The following is a 17,052-nucleotide window of genomic DNA, read 5'->3' as shown; positions in this document are numbered from 1 at the left end:
AGGCCATGAAGGGGAGAGGACTCTTGATATGGAGTGGGATAAGCGGGTTCCAATCCTACTCCCATCTAGGGGATAGATCCTAGAGCTGGAGAGAAGGGGGAAGGGAGGGGCCTGACCCTTTCTTTACCAAGGAGGTAACAGGACAGGGGTCACACAGGCCACTGTGGGGAGCAGTACCGGAACCCAGTCTCCTTACCTGCACAGCTGGTGTTCTTTCCACCTTCCCACTCTGCTTGCTCTCAGTTATCTCAGAAAAGTCATTGGCTGAGAGGATCCAAGAGCCTTCCTTTTATATTTGAAGCCCATGAGATTGTGACTTGCCCAAAATAAACAGCTACTATTAGGGTGGGATTTGAACATAGATCTCTGACCTTCTAAATATAAATCCAGCACTCCTAAGTCACTTATTCTTGGACCTCAGTTTTCCTAACTACAAAAATGGGCTCAGATTTGATGATCGTTAAGATTTTTTTCCCTGGGACAGCTAGATGGGGCGGTGAATAGAGCACAAGCTTTAAAGTCAAAAGGATCTGACCTCAAATGTGGCCTCAGACACTTAACATTTCCTAGCTGTGTGACCCTGGGCAAGTCACTTAACCCCAATTGTTTCAGAAAAAAAAATCATTCCTCATTTAAATCCTAAGTACCCAATCATTTATTCTGATCTTTATCACTAAAAATGTGACCACAAGTAAGCCTAGGCTCCCCTATGCTCTTAAAAAAAAAAAAAAAAAGTAGTAAGGGACCCGAATCCATGAAACAAAGCACAGCCCAATCCCCCCAGGAGCCTGGCAAAGGCAAGCTCTGGCTTGGTGCTACGGCCCTGAAATTCTGACTTCATGTCGGAGAGTCAGATCAGGAGCGCTCGGAGCCAAAGGGCTGGGGATGCTGCCAAGACCACCTATGGAAAGTGAATTACGGCATCTTAGAATTTATTACCTTGGGCTGGATCTCAGAAGCTGAGCAAGGCGGGAGCCACTCACCAGCGAGTGGATGGGGAGCTCCCTGGAGTCCCAGCTCCTGTCCTGAGGACCCTCAAAGCAGGATTGGTTGGGATGCCAGGAGCTGCCTCTGCCCTCTACCTGAATGAACTCAATGACTTCTGTCAGTGGCGCTTCAGGGCTGGTCCCCTTCCAACATCTCCCCCTGCCCCCATCCTTCTTCAGGGGAACTGACTCTGGAAGTGCCCACATACACTCCATTTATCTACTGCTATAAACGTTCGACTCCCTGTAAAAGTGGGGGATCCACAACAGCAAGATAGCAGACAGAGCACCTGTGGCAAAGGCTCTCACTGGCCAGCTGGTGTGCTGTCTGAATAGTGATGGGAGCGGGGAGGGGGGGGGAAGGAGGGGAGTGCTGGCTCCCTCCCAAGCCAGAACAACTCCCTGAGGACAAAGAGCACGGGCTTTGCATTTGGAAGCTTTGAGTCCAAATCACACCTTTGACTTCACAACCTGTATGATCATGGGCAAATCACTGAACTTGTCTGTGCCTCAGTTTCTTCCCCTGTAAAATGAGACAGACTGGAGGACCCCTGGAGCTCTTTTTACAGGTCTATAGTCTTCATTAGGATTTTCTTTTCTTACATGAACCAAACATGTTCTATTCTTGCCTTCTTGGGATGGGTAGAGAAAGCTCCATCTGCTCCCTCCCACAAAAGACAATTCTCTCAATACTAGGAGACAGCTACTATGTCTGTCAGTGTCTCTGTCTCTCCGTGTCTCTGTCTCTCTCTCTCTCTCTCTCTCTCTCTCTCTCTCTCTCTCTCTCTCTCTCCCTCCCTCTCCCTCCCTCCCTCCCTCCCTCCCTCCCTCCTCCCTCCCTCCCTCCCTCCCTCCCTCCCTCCCTCCCTCCCTCCCTCCCTCCTTTTCCTCATGACCCCAATTCTAAGCCTTCTCAAGCAGGGATCTTTTCACACACTTCCCCCATGTCTGGGATTCAGTCTCCCCTTCCCTCCAGCTCTTTCAATCTCTCCTCTCCTTCAATCCCTCTCCCTCCTCCCACAGTTCAAACACCATCTCCTACATGGGATCTTTCCTAACCGCACCCCGCTAGGTCCTAGTAAATCCCTCCCCACAAAGAATTAATTTGTATTTATACATAAATCTCTCCTGATAAAAGGGGAATGCATTTTTTTTGTCTTATAAAAGCTCATCAGTAGATTATTTCCCTAGGTCTGAGATAGGTAGAAAAGTGACAAGGTGGCTCCTGGCCATCCCTGAGCTGTGTGCACAGTGCCAGGCTGGGCACGGGGTTAAAGACCAACTGTGTTCCTTGGATACTTATCAATCCATTTGTAAGCTCATTGTCCCGGATGTTCCTTCCCCTGATATGGAGCATGGCCAGTCCATACTCTGGCCAGCTCTTTCTCCCATGTGATCTTCAACCTTGCCATTGTACAAAGTCTCCATAAAGAAGTCACTCCCCACCTCCCTCCAGGTCTTCCAACATTTACAGACACTACTACTCCATTTCTCAGGATAAACCTTCCTCATCCCAACTCTCAATACTCAACAGCAGCCCACCTCTTCTCCCGCTCCACACGTTCTATATCTTGAAATCTAACTCCTGATCACTAATGGGAACATTCATGGCCTCCTTGCACCCATCATGCATCGTTCCATCATGGTCCCAAGCCAGCTATTTTCATTCATTAAAGACCACATTAAAGAAGAAGGTTTAGCATCCCCTCTGCTTGCGTATCCGGTAGGACCTCAAGACTCTTCCACCTGGAGACTGTCTCCTCCATGTATTTTGTCTTTATTTCTGTTTGCATTCTCAGCACTTAGCACACTGCTTGGTATATAGTATGCACTAAATTAATGCTTTATTCACACACTCATTCATCAAGAATAAATGACCCCATGCTCTTCCATGAGGTTTCTTGGTTTCTAACTATGTATGCAACCTGGAAAGATTTCCAGATCTAGAGATGTTTAAATAAGTGTAAAAAAAAAAAATTACTAAATACTTACAAAGTGCCAAGCATTGTTCTGTGAGCTGGGGATTTAAATACCAAGAGAGAAGACCTTCCTGCCCTCGAGCAACTTATATTCAAATAGAAGAAGTCAATACACAGTAGAAAGTTGGCAGGGGAAAGTGTTTTGATCAGGGAAGCAGAAAATATTGAGCAACTGATTCTTGAGTCTTTTTCCTGGAAGGGCTGTGCTGATTTGTTTGCTATTCTTAGAGCTAGAGGTGGAAAGCAGAACTGAGGCACAGACCCAGTGAGGGAGACAGAGGGGGAACAGAAGCTGTAGGTGCAGGGAGAGCTGGGTACCAGGAAAATGCCCACAGTGTGTCCATTTTATTTTAAGTCATCTTATGTAAAAGTAAGCAGACTGGCTCTAAATTCATCTGACTATCCTCACACCACCTAGCCCAGAACTTTGCACATAATAAAAACTTAAATAAACATTTGTTGAATGATGAAAATAATCCCAAATCTTGGCAAAAGACCCCCTTGGAGTTCTCTACGACAAAGAGATTTCATTTCAGGGAAAAGAGAAAGCCACCTGCTACCTCTTCCACATTTCTTATAATAGGATAAGACCAGAACAAGAAAAAATACCCTCCACAAGGACAGACTCAGAATAAATGAATCTTGGCTAAGTCAAAGTCTCGACAGCAATTCCCTCTTGCCAAGAGATAATTGCCAAACTCTGAAAACCAGAAACCCGCTCCCAGCATTCTCTGGCTTTCAATTTAAGCTGCTGGGCTCCTACTGTTTGTGGAGCTTTCATCGATGAGTCCCTAAACAGTAGGGGAAGGGAAGACATTACAGCTGCTCCCCTCTCTGTGCCTGGGCACTGGCTAGCTGGCTCCCACGCCTGGAAGGCTCTCCTTCCCCATCTCTGCCCAACGGCTTCCTCCAAGTCCCAGCCAAAACACCCCCTCTACGGGCAGCCCTTCTGGGCTTCTCTGGCTCTGCCAAGCTGCTAGAACTTCAGCTCTAAGTTACCTCTCCACTTACACTTTCTATGTGTTATGGGAACGTGGTTCCTTGTTCCCCCCCATCCCCTTCCCATTGGATGGTGGGTGAGCTCCTAGAAGGCAGGGACCATTTGTGTCTTTCTTTTTTATCCCCAGGTCTCGGCACAATGACTGGCAGGTAAACAACAAACTTCATAGATGTTTGTTGCCCAATACAGAGTAGGCATTTATTAAATACATTGCCTGTATGCAATGATTATTGTTGTTCGATCGTATCAGACTTTTCCAAGACACTCTCTGGGGTTCTCTTGGCAAAGACATTGAAGTGGTTTGACATTTTTTTCCACCTCATTTTACAGACGAGAAAACTGAGGCAAACAGGGCTAAGAGACTCACCAAGGTCACATGGCTAGCCAATGTTGGAAGCCATATTTGAACTCAGGAGGATGAGTCTTCCTGACTCCACTTTATACACTATGACGCAACCTAGCTGCGCTGTACACGGCGTTTAATAAGGGCTGGATAACTGACTGCCAAAACTATCTGTTCAAGTCCTCTTGTTTTAAAGATGAAAAGGGAAAGATGTTCTCAAAATCAGTCCCAATGAATGGGAAAGAATCTAACAGATTTATCACTCAACCCTGAAATGTATGACATTATTGTCTTTCCATTTTTCTACATGGAGGAAAAGGATTGGTTCCCTATTTAAACTATAAGACCCCATAACATTAACATTAGCTAACATTTACACAGTGTGTTCAATTATTTTAATTTAATGTGTAAAGCCTTTTATAACCTATCCATCTGTCTAGTTCTTGCATTTAGAGTCGACGAGGCCTCTGAGGTCATCTGGTCTGATGTCACAACTAGGACCCAAGACTAAACTTTGTAGTTCCCTTAGTTGATTTTCCCATGACCTAAACTGGAGCTCTTTTAACATCCAGGCTGCCTTCCTCTCATATTATTCCATGTAGTCCAGGAGTTCATGAACATTAAAAAAAATTTTAATACACTGCTTCCTTCATAAAATCAATGAATTTATTTTGCGCATTTAAAAACATAGTTGTAAGAAGGGATCCATGGACTTCCCCAAGCTGCAGCTCAAGATAAGGCTTCTTTCTTTGCCTAGGTTCTGTCACCCAACAGAGTCTGGCATACAGCTGGCACATAATTAATGCTTGTGAAACTGAACTTCAGAAGGCTAGCCATGACATGAAACCAAGATTACCACTGCTTCTAAAGCAGAGGAGTGCATCCTGTCTAGGTCCTTTTAAGGTTCTACTCACCATCTCTATTACTTCTCACACCAAGACTTCTATCCTTTCCTGGCCATCACTCCCAGACTTGGGCTGTCTCCCCCTCCTAGAAATCAAGCTTCTTGAAGGCAGTAAATGCCAGGCCCATTTGTCTTTGTATTCCTGGATTCAGCCAGTGCTGGATACAGAGAAAGTGCTTTTCATTCATCCAACAACAAACAACTTCCCGGCACAATGATTGGGTCAATGGAAAAAGAAAGGAGAAAAACCCTCACCTGGAGAAGATTTCTAAAGGAAAAGAAAGGAGTTCCATGGCAAGCAACAGAGCAGGGGTGCAGAAGGAATGAGAGGGTCCCTAGGAGAGCTCAGAATCCCATTTTCTTAGTCTGGTGAGACCTATGAATCCCTTCTCAGAGTCATGGCTTTCAAAAAAGAAAATTTGTTAAATGTTTAATCTCAGGTTAGTAGAAAAAAAAATTTTTTTCCCATCCAGTTCCACCCCCTCCTGAAATTTATGGACTTGAGGTTCAGATCCTCTGCTTCAAAGTGGAATTCTCCAGTGGCCAAAGCCGCTCCATCCTGGAACCAGGCATCCGATTTCAGACCATGCAAAGTTTATGGGGAAAAGAAAAAAGAAAACTTCTGACCAATCCCATCAGTCCTTGGGTTAGAGAATCAGGATCAAATGACTCCAGCTTCAGGCTAAAGTTGCCTATTGTTGCCTGCCTCCATCTGGGAAAACTCTAAGTAAGCCCTGAGAGCTATTGGCCAAGCAGGCTCCCCCAGACTTGACAGTCAGAGGGAAAGATAGCCTGGTGTGAGATGCTTCCAACATTCCTATTGCATAAGAGCTGTCACGGTTCTTTGTGAGTCAGAAATCCATCCTGGCAGGGGTTTCTTGATTCTGTTTTAGGGTGGGGTTTTCTCTTTGGGGAAGAAGTTTCTGGGGATAATGCTGACCTAATCCTCCACATACACTATTGGGGATCACTGGGACCTATTGAAAGAAGGCAAAGAGGGTTTTAGACCATTTAGACCATGAAAACAGAAAGGGAGAGTGGGACTCCATTCCAACAAAGGATAATGGAACAGGAAGTAAGTTCAAAAAGGAAGAGAGGGGAGTGAGTCACTGGCCTTCAATAAATCTGCCCACAGAAGGAAGACACAGAATCTCAGAATTGGCAGGGACCCCCTCGAGGTCAGAGGTCACTGGGTCCTATCTATATCCTTACAGGAAGGCTTCTTACATAATCCACAAGACAGAAGACAAGTACAATTCCTCATTTCTACATTATAAGAATCTTCATCTCTCTCCTTCTCACATAACACTAGAGTAGAATTCAGAAAATTGCCTGCCCTATCACAGACCTCAACTTCTCTATGGATATCATGGCACTTGGCATTGGATGCTGGAGGCAGAGGACCCGAGTTCAAATCTCACTCTTGATATCAAGTGATTTACCTGGTCGGACCTGTTTCCTAATTGGTAAAATGAAGGGGTTACAGAGAAGGAACACTGGGAAGTGAATGTGGACTACTTGCATTTTGGTTTTTCTTCCTGGGTTATTTCTACTTCTGAATCCAACTCTTCCTGTGCAACAAGAGAACTGTTGGGTTCTACACACATATATTGTATCTAGGATACACTGTAACCTATTAACATGTAAAGGACTGCTTGCCATCTGGGGGAGGGGGTGGAGGGAGGGAGGGGGAAAATCGGAACAGAAGTGAATGCAAGGAATAATGTTGTAAAAAATTACCCTGGCATGGGTTCTGTCAATATAAAGTTATTTTTTTTAAATGAAGAGATTAGACTTAGTAGCTTCTAGAATCCTTTTTAGTCTCAGATCTCTGCTCCCATAAGAACTCTGGCCATTAACCCCAGGGAATCAGCTGAAGCACACAGAGATTAAGTAACCTATCAAGGTCATAGTGCTGGTAGGAATTTTGGGCAGGATTTGAACTCAGATTTTGCTGACTTCAGCCTCAGCAGTACCCACCATTGCCTCCAAGTGAACACCAAAGGTTCCAGGCATAATAACAAATGTGCCTTGTGAAGTCCTGCAGAGATACCTGTTACTCTGACTCGGTAAATTGGGTTGCCGAGATCTGGGAAGACTGAGGAAGACTTCTCTGGAAAGGCAGAGGGTTTGGCGCTCCTAAGATGGCGGGCAAGCCTTGAAAACAGACACATTTAGAAGAGCTCCATTTGTTTTGAAATTGCAGTGGTTTTGAAACCCGAGCCTAAGCTTTAGGTCATCACTTGGGAGGCCGAGAACTTGGGGCAAGATTTTAGCAGAGGAGCAAGAGAAGACAAGATGGATGTCAGGAGGAAATCTGAATGGAGCCACGGCTGAAGCCCACTGTAGCAATGGGGGCCATGTCCCGAGAGAAATGCTTTTCTTCTCCAGCGCTTTGCTATAGGACCACGATGGGGAAATTTCCAATGAGAAATTAGATCTCAGTCCTTTTCTTCAGCAATTCCCATGCTCCCTCCCCTGCCCAGCTTGGAAAGGAGAAGGGGCCCCTGGCAACATGTTCCATGGCATCTGCCTACACACTTTGTTTCAGTGTCTGGAGGTATTTCGCGTTATTTGATGCTGCTAAGAAATTACATGGTCATTAACGATGATTTTGTCCAGACCCATAAATTCTCGGTTAGAGACTGAAAGAAGGGAACCTAGAGTCCATAACAGATTGTGCCGAAGCTGTGGCTGAGCCAATTAGGAAAAAATGCCTCTGCATACTAACTAGCTTGCCTTTGACCCGGAGGGATGACTAATGAGGAAAGGAGCCAGCAGCTGGAGTTAGAGGTGGTGGTGGGCTGAGAGGTGAGGAGCATCCTCCATAACAGACACAAGGTCCACATCGACTTTTGGAGGGGAAATGTTGTAAAGGAACCCAAAATGCATGACCACATCCCATCTCAATTTAAACGATGGAAAATCCCAACTTAACATGTTAACAACCTAACATTTCACATTTGTATAAAGTTTACAAAATGCTTTCCTTACAACAACCAGATCGATGTAAAGTCCCACAGCTGAGTTCAAAAAGCCTGTTTGGCAAAACCCAAGTTGGGGGAGACATGTCTAGACAGCTTTTAGTCTGAAAATACACCCTGTGGTTTTATTGTATTACAAGCTTAATATGAACCAACAGCATGTTATAAGAGCAGGAAAAGTAATGTAATCTTGGACTGTATTAAGAGAGGAATAGTATCACGAGTAGGGAGGCAGGCAACGGCCCCACGGTGTTCTACTCTAGTTAGATAACATCTGGAGAACTGTACTCAGTCGGGGCACCAGGAAGTCAGGCCATAACCATTTTTAAATACAAGCTAAGCAATGGAAAGGGAAAGAAAATCAAACTCGTGCTCCCTGCCCTCAAAAAGCTCACAATCTAATGAGAGAAATAACACGCAAGTAATAACATTATATAAGCAAGATCCATGTCAAGAAGATGGAAACATTCCCAGAGAAAGCATCAGCAGCTGGAGAGACCAGGAAAGACCTCTGGGGAATATGGATCATGAGCCCAGAGGTGGGAGCGAGGAGAACTCAGCCTTTCAGGAATAGGGGCAGCTTGCAGTCATGAGCAAAGACCAGCATGTAGGCAATATGGCTGCATTGCTGAGTGTGTAGAAAGGAGGAAAGTGCCTAAGAATTCTAGAAAGCTTGCCTAGGGTTGGAAAGTAGGTAGAAAATCTAATTCTCCTGATGTCTGCCCCCTTAACATCACTTCTATCCCATCCCACATTTTAACCTGGCCAGTCAAGCCCAAAGGGGAATGGATTGCCCTTTCCCAGGAAATCGTGGGAGCGTTCTAGACTCTAGAGGAGGTGAGGGATGTGTTGGGTTCCCTCCAGCTCACAGGGGTTTTATTGTGTACTGCTCTGAGTTGGTTTTGTCTTTTAAAGAAGATGAATTTGTCCACTGTGTAAAAGTCTGTTTGAAACTAGGATAGACAAAAAGGAGATTAGGAACAAAGCCTTGTATACAACTGAATGCACAGCTCTGCATTTTAAAAAAGATCCCTGATCCCTGGGCCCAGAACAGAGGAATACATGGCTGTGACTGCAAAGTCCAGGGGATATGCCCAATACAGAGAATACTAGTGGCCTCTGGATTAGAGCACCAAACTAGTTTTCACAGTTTGCATACAGACCCATTAGGAAGTAGTCATGTAAAGGCAGAGCTCGGGGTGACCCTGCCTCCATGCTTCCATATAGGTTGGTGCCTACATTGGAGATCCTTTCATCCTTTCAGTCCTACTCATAATGACTGCCCTCATCCACCTCCAACGAGAAATGGGTCATGTCAATTCCTCTGATCTCTGATCTCACTGTTTTCTGTCCCTTTATCATCCCTTATCCCATTCTGCGTATTCACACCCGAATCCTAAGCCTTCTCCTTCAGCTGGATAGTAAACTACTCCAAGCCAAGCCCATTTACCGTAAATTTCCTGCCATCGCAGGGCTGAGCAAAGCAGGGGCAATCTGGTCAGTATTTGCTCAATTGTTCATAGACGCTTCAATGCAGATGAAAGTTAGAAATTGTTTGGCTCCATCTGGGCTTCTCAGGGTACATGGGTTGGGTTAAACTCTAATTTGATTTTATATTACAGTTAGAAAAGATTGCATAACCTTATCCTTCTATCTCTATTTTTCTAGTGTAATTATACCTAGTAATGAGTTTTAAGGTTATTAATTTTCTTGCTAATAAATTATCTTTGAATAAGCTTTTTTTAAAAAAAAAAGCATAGACATAGAAGGCATATTTTCATGTGTGATATAAAGTCTATATTCAAAACAATAAATTAGCATTATTTACAATGAGTATAGTCCAAATAAATACTCATATAAAGCAAAAAAGAAGCAAAAAAAGAAATTGGCTCAATCCTTATTTTATAGGTGGTGTTATATGATAGGTGGAATGATAGATCCAGGATCAGAAAGAGCTATATTCATATCCCTTATACTATTGACTAAGTATGTTATAAATGGGCAAGTCAGTCACTCCAACTTTCTAAGCCTCAGTTTACTCATCTGTAAAATGGGTACAATAATCTCTATAATTCTTAAAAGCCTCAAAGGATTGCCGTGAAGATCTGATGCGATAATATTTGTAAAGAGCTTTGTAAATCTAAAAGCCTTATATCCATCATCATTAGTAATAGTTATGATTTAGGAATTAGGAATAACAACATTTATAGGTGCTTTGGGGTTATCAAAGCACTATATAAATATTACCTCATTTGATCCTCATAACAACCTGATATAATAAGTGCTATTATTACTCTCCTCTTTTGCAAATAAGAAAACTCAGGCTGAGAAGTTAAATGACCTGCCTAGGGTCACATAACTCTTTTAAGTTCCTGAGAAGGAAATTGAGCTTTTATCATGACAGCTTCTTCTTCTTTTTTTAATTTTGTTAACAGGAAATGATTTATTTCTACCAGCAGCCATGATGTTAGTTATCTGTACAAGATGGATTATATTTGAGAAAGCAATGTTGTATGTGGTCCACATTTCTCACGTAAAAAGAAATCTCTGGTATCTATTCAGGACATATCCAGAACGTGATCTGGCCAAGACTTCCCTGAAAACTCAGGTAGACATATAAAAAAGTGAGAGTTGAACTCAGGCACAAGGAGAAATGTTGGTACGAAGCCCGGATCTCGCTGGAAATGTCTTGGCTTTTTTGAGACAAAGTATCCTCATCCACAAAATAGGGAGGACACGTCACTTAGTTTCTTTAGTCAATCAACAAGTATATTTTAAACACTTACTATATACCAGACACATTGGCGATACAAGGACAAAAAAGAAACACTCCTTGTCCTGAAGGAACTTACACCTTATGTCTAGAGACAATGAGGGGACATGAAAGTGCACAGAGCACTCGGTGTGGAGGCAGAAGATCCGAGTTCAAATCTGATGCCTCAGATGTGTACCAGCTGTAGACACCCAACAAGTTACTTAAGCTCTACTTGCCTCAGTTTTCTCATTTGTAAAAAGGGAATTTAATAACAACTAAATTTACCTCCCAAGATTGTTGTAAGGATCAAATGAGGAAACTGTAAAGTGCTGAGCGCAACGTCTGGCACATAGCAAGTGTTCTATAAATGTTAGTTATCATTGCTGCTGTTGTCATGTCTCTGGGGCACTGTCGTAAGCCAGTCTCTTCCCAGCTCTGACGCTTTCTGAATTAATTAGGAAGGTGCTTAATAAGCTATAGTAATAAAAAGAGATGGGGGAGTTGGAGACCTTCATTAGTAGCACCAGGAAAACAGGAATCATGGAATCTGGGAAGGGACCTCAGAGACCACCTAATTAAGAATAATAAGAATAGAATCGAATTTAGATAATGTCTGCAGAGTGTTTTACAATGTCTTATCTCACCCTCATTTCAACTCTGAAAGGTAGGTGCTATTATTAACCCCTTTTGACAGATGAGGAAACTGAGGTGGGAACATTAGAGTACTAAGCTTTCAGTCCTGAGCTCAAATTCAGCTTCAAACACTTATTAGCTGTGTGACTCCAGGCAAGTCACTTACTTGATGTCTGCCTCAATTTCCTCATTTGCAAAATGGGAAAAATAATAACACCTATCTACTAGGGCTGTTGTGAATGACTGCATACAATAATATTTATAAAGTCCTATGTAAATGCTAGTTATTATTATTATATATATATATATATATATATATATATATATATATATATATATATAAATTTTTTTTTTTACTATGTTTCCAGGGCTTAGTCTGGTACCCATCAAATAGTCAACGCTTAAAAGGCTTGATCTATCTGCACATGGCTCACAAGAAGTCTTTCAACTCATATGGAAAACACTTCCAATTGATTGGTGAGTATTTATTAAGCACCTACTTAATATTCCTCGGGATCAGGCCTTTTCTTTCTGCTGATCTTTGTAACACTTAACATAGTACCTGGTACATAGGAGGCGCTTAATAAAATATTTCTCTATTGTAGCAGTCAAAGCCAAAAGTGACACATTCCCTGCTTTGGGTGACTTACTCTATTCCACCAGATGAACAAAGACCTCCACCCAAGACAGCCATTCTGTGGAATCAATCAACACTTACGAAGCACCAACTATGTGTTAAGCCCTGGGGGACAAAAAAGCAAGCACCTACTGTGTGCCAAAACACTGGGGATACACAAAGAATAAAGGAAAAACAGTCCTCAGCTTCAAGGATCTAATACCCTATTGGGCTGAAAACACGGTTACAGATATGTATGTTTGAAATAATATTGGAGGGCCAAACATGCTAAAGGTGGGGAAGAGCAGATCAGGGAAGGCCTCAGGGAAGAGGTGCTACTTGATCTGATTCTTAAAGAGATCTGGGGGTGTCAAGAGAAGAAAGGGAAAAAATGGAGGGCATGGCAGGCACGAGAGGCAAGAGAATTGACTGTATACATGTTACCATCCATATGACTCAGTTTTCTCATCTATCAAATGGGAATAAAACACTTGTCTTGCCTTTCCTATCCCACAGAGATATTTTGGGGATGAAGTGTTCTGAAAAAGGTAAGACTCAGGGGCAGAATAGCCAGGATCCCCTACTATTATTTAAGGGGCACCTCTCCCCAGGGATTAGGTCCTGATGTTTTGTTCAGTGGAATTTTGCCCGTCCATCTGTAAGCTTTGTGTCCTTTCTTCCAGAAGCAGATGCTAAAAGCCAGATATTTGCTGCCCTGAGCCAGAGGGGCCGGCCTCCTCTGCCTTTAAAGGTCCTCAGTAGTAATTATAAAAGGGCGGTGTTCTTGGCAGTCAAAAAGCAGCAAGTGAGTCAGGGATAGGAAACACAGCAACCAGCATCTCCTAGAGGGAACAGGCAGGCCCTCTACAGGATTAGGAGACTTGGGAGGGGAAAGGCATCTGTATAAACGAGGCTGACTCGAGGGGTGACTTCAAGGTAATCACAGTATCCCCAGAATATATAGAAAAAAACCAGCCCATTTATCAATTCAGCTGATTGTTAAATTTTTAGGGTGATGTTAAAATTTTAGTGTGAGAATTTACACCTCCAAAATACTACAAAATCAGGGCTAGATTTCTTGTTATAGACTCAAGAAAGTGACAGAGAAAATGTTAATAATACAGATAAAGCTTAAGTGTATGCAATGTGCACCCTCCCTAGCTCCGGGAGCTGGTGGTTAAACATTTACCAGGATGCCTTCCAGGAACAGCTATTCCAAGTTTCTGGGCTATATCCAGCATTTGTTCATTTGCATTCCAGACTCTATCCTTTTGGGCTCCTTCCTTTATTCTCTTTTGTGGCAGAAGTTGGCAGTTGCCTTGTCCCACAGAAGTGCACCTCCCTGCCTTGTTAGGCCCAAATAAGGAACCAGGAGCGTGGACACTGAATATACCAGGAAGAGGCCAGTTATCTCTGCTGAACGAGCCTGTTCTTTTTCTTTTGCATTACTCCTTGGTCTAAGGGCTGGCCCCTTGAGCAGGGTGGAATGGAGGCCCTCTGGCAGTCAGCAACTAGATCAACATGGTTGGGGAGAGCCACACAGCAGCAGAGAGAGCAAGACCTCGAATCCAAGGGCTCCAGCTTGAATCCCACCTCTGCGTGATCCCAGGCAAGCCCCTTAACCTTCTCGGGCTGAACGAGATGCCCCTCCAGCCAGAAATCTGGGCTCCTGTGAACAAACCCTTATTCTGAGCACACTCTCCGGCCAGGCTCTGGGCTTAAATGCTGGGGACAGAAAGGAGCAGCAAAGGCAGCCCCTGACCTCCGGGGACGGAGAGACGGAGAGTTATCGGTGCTTTTGCTACGTGGGGCATCCCGGGAAAGCTACAGACCCCTCTCAGTGTCCTGTCATTCAACATATTCCAGCACCAGACACAACGCCAGGAACATTCATGCTCGTTGGCCTGACCCGAATTGTATGCAATACAAGGAATTACACAGGAAACCAATTATGTTGGGAAGCAGCGATCGGATGATTTTTTAAAAACCAAGTTTCATGGATTCAAAATTAAGAACCAATTGATTGCTAGATCGATATCAATCTGTGTATACATATCTTTTTTTATTATAGCTTTTTTTATGGACAGAAATAGGCCTGGGTAATTTTTTACAACAACGTCCCTTGCATTCAATTCTGTTCCGACTTTTCCCTTCCCTCCTTCCACCCCCTCCCCCAGATGGCAAGCAGTCCTATACATGTTAAATATGTTAAAGTATATCCTAGTGTATATACATATCTACATCAATCTACATCTGTATGTCTGTGTATACACATCAGTAAATACAAATAAAATATAAATATAGATAAAGAAAATATTCCTGTATCTGGCATGCAACATCCAAAATAAATACTCAGGAGCCTGAGAGTTAATAGAAAGGAAGATTTTTTTTTAAAAATGTCTTCAGTACCAAATGTGACTTTTGAAAAAGAAGCCTTGGGGAGCCCCGACAGAACACCCCCCGTCTCTTTGAGCTCGCACACTCTCCCCATTCCGTCCGTCCCTCCCTGGAGGATATTTACAATCATCCATGACACAGCCTCAGTACCTTCTCAAGGGAAGGAAAACATACCTAGAGCATTTCAAATTAACTACTGACCCTTCCTCTTGCACCATAAACAAACCCTTTTGAAGGAGTGGGCCGCATTGTGCCCACATTGATTGAAGCTTGAAGCCCAGTGACCTCATGTGGTGTTAACTTCTCCCATGCACCAACAGCATTCCGCCTTTCTATTCAATTACCCCCTTTGGTGCCAGGCCATCACCACCCAACGAGCACGCACAATGGATTTCTACTTCATTACACTAACCAACAGCAGGATAGAAATAAGCAGGAGAGGAATAAACAAGCTAATTTATCATGGGGACAGAGGTCCTTCTTTCTTTCAAAGGGCTTGCCCAGGAAAGCTGGAGTGCTTGCTTAAATGAAGTAGTCTTAGCTCTCCCGCTACGTTTATGAGCTTACTGGTCCGTTCCACACGCTGGTTCACAACACCCCGGAGGGGCTCTCGAGATTCTGCTGGCACACAGTAGGGCCCCATCCCATCCCATAAAGTATTTCTGGATCTGTCTTATTTACTCTGGACAGCCTTTGGGATGCATTTGGTAGCGTGCTTCAAGCTACACAATTAAATGGGTCTTCTAAGATGATCCCCAAGGCCCCTTCCAGCTCTGACATTTTATTAACTCATTATAAAGCAGGGCCGGGTCACTCATCTCCGACTAGGTGGTCAGTAATGACCCTGCCAGCCCTTTGTGCAAAGGATTTGGCTGCCTTTCCTTCATTAGTCGGGACAGGGATACCTTGGCCCGATGATTAAATTAACAACCTTGGAGGGCTTAATTCCCAGCTCTCAGACATTCGCACCATTATCCTGAACAAATTAAGTCTCATAGCAATTAAGGAGATTTCTAAAACGAATAGTCTGGTGTTTAAACGAGTCATGGCAGAGAAATCTTGGGAAGAAAGAAGGGAGGGAAAGGAGAACAAAAGTTGGGTGAATTTCAGGAATGATCTAGGATGGGAGGGGAACCGGGATAAACATTAAGTATCTGTCTTCAGTCGGCCAATCCACAAGCGTTGGTTAAAATCTTAGGGATACAAGGCCTGAGAATGAAGTCAACCCCTACTCCCAAACAGCTTCTTCCTTACAGGGGACGCACAAAACACACCCGGGTAAACTCACAGCATCTAGAGTGTGATCCAATACCGATGTATTCAACAGTGTAATACAAGATGATTTGAGCTTCCCAGTGAAGAGAGGGTGATAAGACAGGATTGCATTTTACACCCAAAAGGCAGCCAGCTCAAAGGCACTGAGACAGAGAGGGAGCATTACCATGTAAGGAAGCAAGAGGCTGCCATTTTGGCCGGAGTCTCCCCTTTTAGAGATGAAAAAACCTGAGGTATTGAGAGGATGAGGTCACCAAGTGAGACTGGGACTAGAATCCACACCTATTGCCTTTAAATTCAGTGATCTTTGTGGTACATTTAGTAGGTCTTCCAGCCATGGGTGAGGTGGTCAAAATGTAATAACCAGCTCTCTTAAAAAAAAAAAAGTGCTGACACATTTTAAAGATCAGTCTAAATCATTAATATTTTCATCATTTTCTGAAGTTTAGACAAAACAACAAATCAAGCCCTGATCTTTTTGGCATTTGCCCATTTCCAAGATATAAAAGGTCCCACTGAAAAGTTAACCATTAGCTCTATTCTGAGTTGTCTCTAGTCCTTTCTTGGAACAGAATGACCAAGGTCACTACCAACTCGAGTTCAGTGATCATTAATTAAATGCTTATTGATATTATGAAAAATATCCAGGGGTCTTCAGGGATCACAAGAAGTCAGCAGTGTGGGGTGGCAGCCCCCAAATGTCAATGTGATCTTGGCTCTCCGGAACTGGGCGGTGACAGCCCCTCTCTACACCGCCTTTGTCTGGCCTGGCGCTAATATTAGGGATAATGGGATTCCTTGGATAATCACTGAAATCCCAGTCTCTGAATTCTGTGCCTGACATGTGTCAGCCACTATGGATGCAATGATCAAAAAACAATTTTAACTAGACCTACCCCCACCAAGCTCATCTCTATATCCTACTGTCTTTTCTTGTAAGGGACAATGAAGTGACACAAGATAGAACCTTGGGCTTGGGGTCAGAAAGAATGGAATTCAAATCCTGCCTCAGACCATCAGTAGCTCCGGGAAGCTGCAGTTTCTAGGAAATAGCACCTATCTCCCAGGGCTGTTTGAAGATCAAATGGAATACCTGTCAGGCACTCGGCACAATGCCCGGCACACAGTGGGTGCTTAATAAGGGTTCCATTCCTTTCTTATAATTTTTTTTAAATGCTGG

The 17,052-nt window shown here is 43.6% G+C and overlaps 1 protein-coding gene across 1 annotated transcript in view; it reads right to left on the bottom strand.

Annotated features, from left to right (window-relative positions):
* WLS (Wnt ligand secretion mediator) overlaps positions 1 to 17,052 on the bottom strand; it is a 112,933-nt gene that overhangs the window by 69,256 nt on the left and 26,625 nt on the right. The window lies entirely within an intron of this gene.

The sequence above is a fragment of the Antechinus flavipes genome, chromosome 4 (genome assembly GCF_016432865.1).
Source record: "Antechinus flavipes isolate AdamAnt ecotype Samford, QLD, Australia chromosome 4, AdamAnt_v2, whole genome shotgun sequence".
NCBI lineage: Eukaryota > Metazoa > Chordata > Mammalia > Dasyuromorphia > Dasyuridae > Antechinus > Antechinus flavipes.
The sequence above is the reverse complement of the archived record's forward strand: the minus strand, read 5'-3'. Positions and strand labels throughout refer to the sequence as shown.